Source organism: Octodon degus, unplaced genomic scaffold (genome assembly GCF_000260255.1).
Source record: "Octodon degus isolate 3935 unplaced genomic scaffold, OctDeg1.0 scaffold00050, whole genome shotgun sequence".
Classification (NCBI taxonomy): Eukaryota; Metazoa; Chordata; class Mammalia; order Rodentia; family Octodontidae; genus Octodon; species Octodon degus.
Genome location: NW_004524626.1, coordinates 2,728,409 through 2,739,421, shown reverse-complemented (window position 1 = coordinate 2,739,421; position 11,013 = coordinate 2,728,409). Strand labels below are relative to the sequence as shown.

The 11,013-nt window shown below is 38.2% G+C and overlaps 1 protein-coding gene across 13 annotated transcripts in view; it reads left to right on the top strand.

Annotated features, from left to right (window-relative positions):
* The window catches only part of Ppp1r9a (protein phosphatase 1 regulatory subunit 9A), a 326,880-nt gene that overhangs the window by 240,735 nt on the left and 75,132 nt on the right, over positions 1-11,013 (top strand). The window lies entirely within an intron of this gene.

The window sequence follows — 11,013 nt, the reverse complement described above, 5'->3', positions numbered from 1 at the left end:
TCTGTTGGTCAAGGAGATGATAGGGTCAAGGGAAACAGAATAAAGGAACGTTCAACAGTGTCATCTTTTTTATAGCTCATTTTCTTTGTATAATTTTTAAAACTTATGCACCTGATTTGAATGTTTCCTTGCTTATTTTTTCAGCTGCTGCACTGATAGTTTTTTCATGGCTAGATAGGAAATAAAACTCTTACTGTCCTCTTTCATGTCCTTAAATTCCTCTGAAAGCTTAGACTTTGCTGTCCCTGGAAAGCAGACTGTGATGATACTGTTATGAGTTTGTGTGCTGTGGAATTGGTGGTAGTGTTAAAAAGATGACAGAGAAACAACACAAATGACAGTAATTCCCCAACTTTAAAAAATTATTTTTGAAAATTAATTTTGATATCTTTCTTTATGGACAGTTCCAGAATGCTAATAGTCACTCACACAGATGGCCCTACTGGGATAAGTCAGCTTACCTTTCCACAAGCTCCCAAGGCCCCCTGGGTTCCTCCGCTTTGCTCTTCCTGTTTTCTCCAGCTTTAATCATGTTAGCTTTAAACAGGTTATCTTTTCTGGACTCTGTTCAGGTGTCATCTCCTCCACAGTCCTTCCTGAGCGTGCTCAGCTGAGCTGGGGGCCTCCTTAGAATGCATCAGTCACACCGTGTGTCTATTATTATTTATGCATCAGTTTCTCCATTCTCCTGAAATTGGTCCAGTGACAAGTAGTAAAGGCTGGTTGACTGCATTCAAGAATGAGCACAGCAGTGAGAAAGTTAGAGTAAGTGAAGACATTAAACCAAATTAAATTACTCAAAGGATGGTAACTGAAAAAGCCAAGGGCACAGTCAGATGAGAATAAAATTTGCTCAAAACAGTGATGAGGGAAGAACCGGGTAGAATACACTAGTAAACGCAGTGTCAAGCCTGGGAAGGCTAGAGATTGGCCGTAAGGAGTGGCCTTGCGACGTGTGCTGTGCTTGCCCTTGGCTGCTTTAGGACTGAGCACTCTCTGAGCTTTGTGAGCCCCCTCCTTACAAAGATCTTAGGAGACCAGGAATTATATATATATATAAAGAAATGAATATGTACATATTATCCTTTGAAAACTTTGAAACTTTCAGAATACCAACCTAGTGACTCAGATTGATGTGGCTTCTCAGTTATAACTGAGTAAGCCTGGAATAGCAAAAGTCAAATGGCCTTAAATTAGTGCAAGAACAAGATAAAATGACGTTTTCTCCAGTGAGTTAGCTTATTTATAAATACCCTTCAATCAGTCGGAGAAATACATTTTCATGAACAGTAAGACCAAGGGCAACCTGACCATTCATTCATGTGCAGAAGCTACCGTGTCAGGGAAATCTGTCAGACGTGAGAGAGGCTCTGCTCATTGTAGACTCACATTGGTGCTAGCAAGTATGAAGACCTCGTGATTTGAGTGTGGAATTCTAGCTCCTAGAGAAATTTGTAAAACTGTTAAGATAAAATTGACTGTAAAATGAACAGACCTTAAATGTATAATTTTAAATGTATGATTCGATATATTTAATCACTATGTATCACCATTTTAAAACTAGTATTAACAAGTGACACTGTGTATACAATGAAATGCACCAATTGTAAGTATCCTTAAGAGTTTGATAAGTAACCACTGCCTCAGTGAAAACACAGAACATTTCTGTTACATCAGATAGTTACCTCTTAGAATTCTGGATCCCTCTGGGTAGAAAAACCACTCCATCTGCTTTGTGACAGTATAGATAATTTTGCCTTTCTGAACTCTGATCTGAATAAAGTCATAATGTGCCTTTTTTTTTTTTTTTTTTGTGGAACCGGGGATTGAACTCAGGCCCTTGCGCTTGCCAGGGAAGCGCTTATTCCACTGAGCCATCTCCCCAGCCCCAATAATGTGCTTTTTAATGTCAGGATTTTTTCACTGTTGTTTTCAGTTATAGTAGAAAAAACCCAGGTCACACCCAAAATGGGATGCTTAATTGAAAATCTGCATCATGAAACTAGAACATGATAGCTATAATTCTTTGTAGGTGAAAATAAATGTACCATCCAGAAACTACATGTAAAATTACCAGTCTTAGAGCTTAATGTTCAATGAAAAGGAATTTTTTTCTCAGAAATGATGACCACAAGAAGTCCAGATATTTATTATATTTCAGGATAGGGAGAGGTTATTATTTGAGGGGAAAGTGCCTTTTGTCAAAGCCTAAAAGTTTCAAGAAATAATAGCTAATACAGTTTTAAAGTACAAAACTCAAAGTATGATGAGTTTGTTCACCAGGATGAACAAACAGTATTTAAAAAAATAGAAAAAAAGTAGGAAAGGGAAGAGGGTGAGAAGAAAAAGAGAAATAAAGAGAAAAATGAAAGATCAAAGTCATTTTATTATTAGTTATGCTAACCTGCAATAAGCATTTTCATTTGCGTGTAACTTCCTCAGTACTATTCTGACTCTCGAAATGTAGTAAAACCTTGAGAATGTGAAAAGTATGAGACAATTGTAAAACCTAGGAATGATGACAAGGAAAATATATGTCTGTTTCATTAATACATAAAAGTAATAAAAACTTCAACAATTAAATCATGTTTAACACCATAGTGAAGAGGTTTAGCCAGGAAGTCAGGTATGGTTTAGTGTTGGAAAAACAATCACTTCTTGTATTTGGCTTTGTAATAGAGGACAAGAACAAGTTAAATAACTGAGAAAGGAAGACATAAAGCTATTATTCACAGATGAAAAGAATGTCTATTTGGAACAGCTCAAATGTACTTACAAATAAATTATTAGAAATATAACATTTTAACAAGTTTTTGGATGCATAATTAATAGACATAATACCTATTTTATTATATCTAAAGATGGGAAGAAAGTATAGTTTATGAAGTATCAAGAAATAAAAGACAGGCAGGACCTTCACAGGGAAAATAAACTTTTATTGAAACATATTAAAGAAAGCTTATCTAAAGAGACAGGGAGATCTTGTTCATGGATTGGATGACTCAGGAGCTCAGCTGAGTCAGTTTTCTCCAAGCTTATTTATATGTTCAATAAAATTCCAGTGAAGATTTTTTTTTTTTTTTGCGGAACGGGGGATTGAACTCAGGCCCTTGCGCTTGCCAAGGAAGTGCTTATTCCACTGAGCCATCTCCCCAGCCCCAGTGAAGATATTTTTAAAGGATTTTTTTTAATGTGTTTGGTACAGGGTCTCACTGTGCAGCCCAGACTCATAGTGATCCTCTTGGTTTCAGCCTCCCCAGTGCTGGGACTATAGGCCTGCACCACTGTGCCTGATCATGTGCCTTGAAAGGGAGACAATTATTATTAAACTACATCGTATTAATTTATACGATGTGGCAAAAGAATAGAGAAGTTGATTAAGGAATCCTAAAACAGCCTTTTTCTTAAATGAAAATTTGGTGGCATAGATAACACTTCTTATAAATTGAGAAATGTTAAACTCCTTAATAAATAAAAATTATAAAATTGAACCTCCATATCATTCCATACCAAAATTTAATTCTATGTCTACTGACTTATTCCCATATACAATTCAAAACTATAAAATTCAGAAACAAGGTAAAAGAGATCTTGTATGACCTCCAGGTAAGAGATAGTTCGTTAGCTGAGATGCTTAAGAAAGAGGAACCAAAAGGTTGAGAGAAATTGCATTAAAATTAACAACTTCCACTCATCAAAGCAGTGCAATTAATGAAAAGATAAATTAGAAGCTGGAAGAAAATGTTTCATAAGCAGTCTAAATCATACTTCTGTATTATTTCAGAAGTATTTCTGTGAGCCAAAAGGAAAAGACTGCATATGGGCTATTGGCGTGAACATCGACATATCCCAGAAGAGGCCACAGTGGGAGATGATGCCCAGCTATATTATCAGTCAATCAGGAAGGAGAAATCAAAAAACACAGTGAATTTTGTTTCAAACCCATTAAAATGATTTAATTCTGATATTTTAAATGTCATGGAAGTGTGGCCAAAGGAGAACTCTTACTCTCTGTAAAAAGAAAAATAAATTGGTCTCAAAACTTTGGAAGAGTATTCAGCAGTATTTAGTGGATTCAACAATTGAATTTTTGCTAGACATTTCAGTAAGGCTTTCATATACACAAATCATAACACTTGTGTTATGATAAAGTGTTATGATAGGAAAAAATTGAACACACTTGATGTGTCACCAAGAGGATTCGTGAATATGTGCCACTGTGTCTGTACAGTGGCGCAATACACAACAGCGGGGGCCACTCGAGAACCCTCCTTTGAAAGCAAAAAGTGTGGATGGAGAGATACATCTAATAGTGTGTGGAGCACAGCCCTGTAATCCTGGCACTCTGGATGGCTGAGGCAGGCGGATGGTAAGTGTGAGCCCTGCTCTGGGCATCTTGGTGACTTACTTAGAGGCTATCTCCAAATAAATAAAAGAGTAGGGATATAGCCAGTAGGAAGGTCCTGTGTTTAATCCCATGTACACACACACACACACACACACACACACACACACACACATATATACAACCATTCATTCATACAAATCATGATAAAAAAAAATCATGGTATTTTGTTTAGTTATGTAAAGATACAATGAAACAAAAGTTAAAATAAAAACAACCAAAGATTCAGTTACTTCAGAAGGGTGAGCTACTGAAATGAATTTTAAAAAGACACATACTGCATTGTAACAGTACTATTTCTTTTACATTGTTCTTAGTGGTTTTATCATTCATTGTGTTTTTACATTTTTTCTTTCATAGTCTTTGTGTAAGGTCTAAGTACTTAGTAAAATTTAAAATCTGCCATGGACACTATTTTGCATTTAGCAGTCATGGATATAAAATGAATATGACAGTTCTTGCTCTTCGTAGACTTACAAAATGATTTATAACAGTTTCTCAGATTTGCCTTTCGCCATTGATTCTGGGCTGTAATTCGTACGTCTCACCACTGGGCAGCTTGGATCATGCATGACTATCCCGTCAGGCAGCTTTTTTAAATTATTAATGTGACTAGTAAAAAGACCAGCCAAAGTAATTAGATTCATCTGTACCACCAGTGCTATGAGCTGCTTGGTGGAACAGTAGTCATAAATGTGTATCTAGAGGTTCAAATTGACAAAAACAAGTTAATGTGAGAAGCTCATGATATGTCTTTAAGAGGCAGACTTCCCCACCCTGTCTCAGACCTGCTGGCTTAGAATATGTATTGTAGGGTACCGGGGGTGTGAAAGTTTGTGGAAAGGGGGTGGATGCAATCCTATCTGGGATGGTCCAATTAAAGGTGTCAGGAACATTAAAGTAAAGAACTCTGACTCCTGGATTTGTAAGTTCTTCTCAGCAAGGAATTGCTGCCACAGAGCACAGGATCATCATGGGAAGGAAGATGAGGATGCTTCCTGGGAGGAGATTGTATGATTTGGATTATATTTATTATTGGCCTATAGAGTATGAATAAAGGTGCCATCAGTGGTAGTCATTTTGTTTCATGTATTTTTGTGTTTTACATTCTGTAACTATGATTTCTGGTCAAATTTTATAATTTCTATCATTTTTGCAATCATATAAATCAATTTTTCTGTGAGTGCACCATATTTTCCAAGATCCAATTAGTTGTATCTTAAAGAATTATTAATATATGTAACTCTTTGGTAACTAGTTGTCCCTTTCTGAAGATTAAGAATTTGAAGAAATACAAATCTCACAGTGTCTTCCAACAGTGCTGCTGGCATCAAAATAAGTACTTCATTGTTTCCTTGGCAAGGAAAATGGGACTCAAGGAAGACTGCCAGTTTGAAATTGCAGTTTGACATTTGAATTAGAGAGGTCTGCTTTGGTCTGTTGACTATTTAGTTCAGGATCCCAGAGGGAAAAGAAAGTCGTGATTCCCTCCTCCCGGTGTGGAATATATTTATCGGAATTCTAAAGACAATGGCATTTATCTGTTTGAAAATAGATAGCATTTATTAAAAGGAATTTAATTAAGAATGTTGACGCATGAGGGAATATATTTTATGTTCACAAGAAGCCTACGTTTTGCAGTGGAAACAATAAATATAGTACAGAATTTAAATAATTTTATGAAACAACAAAAAATTTCATAATCAAATAATAAGAGAATAACAATAGTTATTACTCTGGGTATTGTTATCTTCAAACTAGTTATTCAGATTATAAGACAGACTAAAGTGATTCTTACAAAAAACAGATAATAACACAACTTTGCAACAAAGATAAACTAGCATAAAAGAAACCAATTAGCATATAAATTGAAGTATTTATCTAACAATGGAATTTGTATTTTGAGCAAGTGTTCGAACTCCTTACTTCCTGTTTCTCAGATTGCATACATTTCCCTACAAAGACCTCACTGTTCTTCCTTTATGGAAAGCAGTACTCCTTGGTGTGTAAAGACTGCATTTTCCTTGTTCCTTCATTTGTTGATGTGACTGTTCACTATTCCAAGATTTAGGTGTTATGAATTGTGCTGATCTAAATATGGCTATGCACGTATCCCTATAATATGATGATTTTAACTTTTGTGGGAGGATGTGTAGAAGAATAGCTGGGTCAAATGGAATTTCCATTTGTAGTCTTTTGAAGAATGTCCACTGTGATTTCCATAGTGGTAGTACTGGTTTATATTCCCAGCAACAATATCATACTGTACCTTTTCCCCTATATTCTTGCCAGTATTTGATATTATCAGATTTTTTTGCTGATGGCCATTCTTTCTGGGATGAGAGGGTATCTCAATGTAGTTTAGTATGCATTTCTTTGATGGCCAGTGGTAATGAGCATTTTTTGTGTATTCAGTGGTTATTTGTATTTCTCCTGAAAATGTTCATTTGAGTTGCACATTTTTTGATTGGGTCTTTTATTTTGAGGGTCTATTTTTGAATTCTTTTTATATTATTGATGTTATTCCTTTGTAAGAGGGATAGCTGGCAAAAAATTGTTCCTATTCTATAGGTTGTCTCTTTTCTCTGTTGGTTGTTTCCTTCTCTGTGCAGAAGCATTGTAATTTCATGTGATGCCATTTGTTGATTTTCAGTATGATTTCTTATGTTTTGGTGTTCTGTTCAGAAACTCCTTGCCTATGCCTATAGCTCAAGAGTTGTACCCCTTTTATCTTGTGAAATATTAAGTGCTTCTGCTTTGACATTTAGAAATCTGATCTATTTTGATTTTAGTTTGGTAGTGAGATACATGGGTAGTGAGATACATGGGTCATGTACAGTCTTATACATGTGGATATACAGTTTTCCCAGCATCATTATTAAGAGGTTATCTTTATTCCAGTATGTGCTTTTAGAGGCTTTGTCAAGGATCAAACAACTGAATGAACCACAATATTATTTATGACCCATCAGGGCAATCTAGGTATTGACATAGAGAGTAAACCAGCTGCCAGCTACCACAGAAGTATCTTGGGTTATGATCTTAATTCATTTCACAGTTCTGGAAAAGATGACCATGGTCAGGTTCCTCACCTGATGTGAGTTCACAAACAAAATCAAAATTTTGCCAAATGTTTCTAAACAACGGTGTTTTGTGAACCAAGTTACCACTGTCCTTTTACTCTGTTATGGTAATAAATTTAGCAAGAATGGCATCAATTGCTAAACCCAAGGAACCACTCATGTGCAGTCCTTCACTTAAAGGAGGAGGACTCTGATGTTAGTGAGAACAAGTAGGCCCCTGTTATATTTACCACAGTGATTGCAATGGTTGATTCGTTGTGCCAAGTGGAAAATTCTAGAAACTTAACTAAGTAACTCAGCAGTTCTATATCCTAGGGTGTAGAGGACATGTCCTTACCTCTAGGACATTGTTCATTCTGCCAATTTGAGAAGTTTAGAAGTTTCAACTAAAGGACTCAGCAGGGGGCCTTGCTTTGAGAACGTCCTGAGCCTGTGCAAGAGGAGGACACCAAGGTGGTGTGAGTGCTGCACCCACCCTGGGTGTGCATACAAGAGCAGAGGCCCACTCACTCTCCCTCCTTCCTTTGCTCTTGCTTCTTTTGCTGCTGTACGCTGTTGCCGCTCTGCCACAGCACCCTGCTTAGAACCAGCTGGTTATGGACTGAAACCTCCACAGACTGTGAGCTAAGTAAACCTTTCCTCCCTTAGTTCTGGGCAGTGGGTATTTTGTCTCAGCAATGAGAGAAAAGTAACTTACTTATTTCTAATTTCAGTAGAAATTAGTGCTGTAAATTGTCATTTGCAGCACTAATTTCTACTGAATGTTGGCAGTACTGCCAGAGCTCAGATGTACTAGGTTAAATATACTAGGATAAATTTACTTTTCTTCAGAACTGCCCCTTCTTGTGATTGTTCCCACTGGTCCTTCCTTCTCCAAATCAGAATACAGGCCCACAGGATTTTCCTGGTCTGAGTGTGAACTGTCCTCAGGATCCCATGGAAGTCCTTGCTTCCACCCTCTCCAAACCTGTTCTTTAAGGCAGCCTCTCACTCACTCTCTAAGGGACTCAATTCATTGCCAAACTGAGACTGTTCTTCTGAGTGTTGGTCTCTTCTTCACTTGGGTCTGTTGATGGTCGGCTGTTGCCTGTGCTGTGGAGAACCCATGACTAGAGGCAGGATGCCTGCTTCCCAAGTTCTCTGGTATCCAGCACAGTTCTCCAGGAGACCAGAGCGTTGGCTGAGCTGGATGAGTGCTTCCTGGGTCACTGGGGCTCCACTGTGGCCAGCGCGGACGGAGTGAGTCTTAAGTAGTGTGTAAGGCAAACTAGCAGAAGATCCAGTAGCCTAGCATAGAAGAATCATCACGGAGGATGTAGAAAAGAAAATGCCTGCATTTGAAGGCCTCTGGTTTTGATTTTCATTTATAGCATTTTTTATTGTTGTTTCAGGTGTTTGTTTTTTTTGTTTGTTTGTTTTGTTTCTATAGCACAAGATTCTGGGGCAATATAGGGTATACACTTGGGAAGAAAAAGACCAGCTTAGCTCAGAGTAGAATGAAATAATAGTTATAAAGTATTCATAAAGGTAAATTGAGAGTGTGGGTTAGGATTTCTAAAGTCACCTGAATTTTTAGACCTTTCCCAGTAGTCACTGGGCAATAATCCCCTGTGAGTCTCTCACATCTCTGAAAGTACTGACTGCCTTTCATTGTGTATTGTGTTCATAGCTGTTGTGTGTCGAGTGGGTTGGGAAGATAGAGATTCCCTCCCCACCTCCCCAGAACAAAGGGCAGTCCTGTTTACTGTGAGATACAGAAGGTTCGCCTTACCTCAGTTCTTAGTTCTTCTCCTACCATGTCATAGACATTCCTATGCCAGAGTCATCTTGCTGTTTTGTCACTGCCTTTGGGAAATCATGGCTTGAGGAATTAGCACATGTATGGTGATTTTTAAAATTGCTATATAGACACATCCTGGCCCACAGGTATGTTCTGACCCTGATTGGACAGTATTTATAGAAACACACACGTCATTGAGCTTGAAAGAAGAAATTGCAGTCAGTGTGGTAAGGAGTCAAGAATCCTTAGACCTTGGCAGGTTTCCTGGGGAACTTGTAAGGCAGGGTGCGCAGGGTTGAGGGGGACTAGCAACACCTACTGCCGTACTCGACACTCCTGCAGGCTGTCATGGCTCTCAAGTCAACCTCTGGTTCACCTAGATGATAAATGAGCTCAGCATTCTTAGTAGCGAGTCAGGGCTGCTATGGTGAGCAACACGACAGCTCTGGGCCCTGGATTTGCTGCTGCTTTCCCAAAGCTTAGCCTGTGCATTTGCTGATGCATTCTGCTGTTGCCATGAGTATATTAGACCAACTGGAAAGGCAGACACAAAAGCTTATGGAGAAAGCCACTTGGGGTTCTGAGGTAGGTCTTGATTATTAATGAAATTGTTTTAGTCACTGGGGTCTGGGGGTCCAGGGAATGCAGTTGATTTTAGTACTTGCAAGTAGAACTAAGCTAGACTAATTCTGCTACTCGGGGTCCTGCTCATAGTACTCCTAATTACATGTTATGACACAGATCAAATGGTTTTTGTTCTACTTTCTCTGTCACATTTATCACTGTAGCCATGGGAGTGTCCTTTCATGGGAAAGCTGACCACAGGCCATAAGAGAGTGTGGAGATGTACATCACTGAGAGTGGATGCCATTGAAAGATGACTCCCCATAGTCTCTTGCCCTGTGTCTTACACATGGAGTCTTGGGTGGTCTTCGTTTCAGGTTATCTTTTAGTTACATAAAGAATAGTGTTAGAAAATCATGTTTCCCTTTAGGGTAGTGGAACACTCGCTTACCACCCATTATATAAAGTTGGGGTTTCCTAAACTCAGAATTCTTAAGATTTTAGGGCCATACCTCCTGCTTTTAGTCTGTCCGCCTGCTGTTGCCCAGCATCTGTACTTTGTTTTGGAGCTATTTCTTAATTTCAGAAGTAAAACTTAAGTTTTAAGTTTTTAAAACTCACAATTATCAGGTTTTGACTGCTTTTTATTTAATAGAACAGTATTACTTGTTCTAGTAAACCAGGTAATCTCATTCTATCACTGTCACATACTACTGTGAAGCATCGAGGAAAAATTCAGGCCACACCTTCAACACCTTGGAAACTTGCTTACTGAGTTTACCTGGTTCACTAGAACAAGTAATACTGCGTGAAGCTTTCTGGCGCGCCATCTCAGGGGCTTCCAGATTTCCACTAATGGTTTGTTCAAGGCAAGTTTAAGTTTGGTTTATTAATATACTCTTTACAATCCATCTAGTCTGCCTGCTGCATTTCCTAAGCTACTTCTCTTTTTTCCTGAATTTTATTATGTGTATATACCTTCTACTGCCAGATAACGATTTACCACCAAAATAAAGCAACTGAAAACAAGAAATTTATGCACTGCAGTGTCTGTAAGTCATTTTTGCTGGATGCTTCTAACCCAGGATCTTGCTCTAGGCTGTATATCCAGTGTCAGCCAGGGCCATGGTCATCTGAAAGCTCTACTGGGAGAGGCCCAGCGGCCAGGCCAACTTACGGCT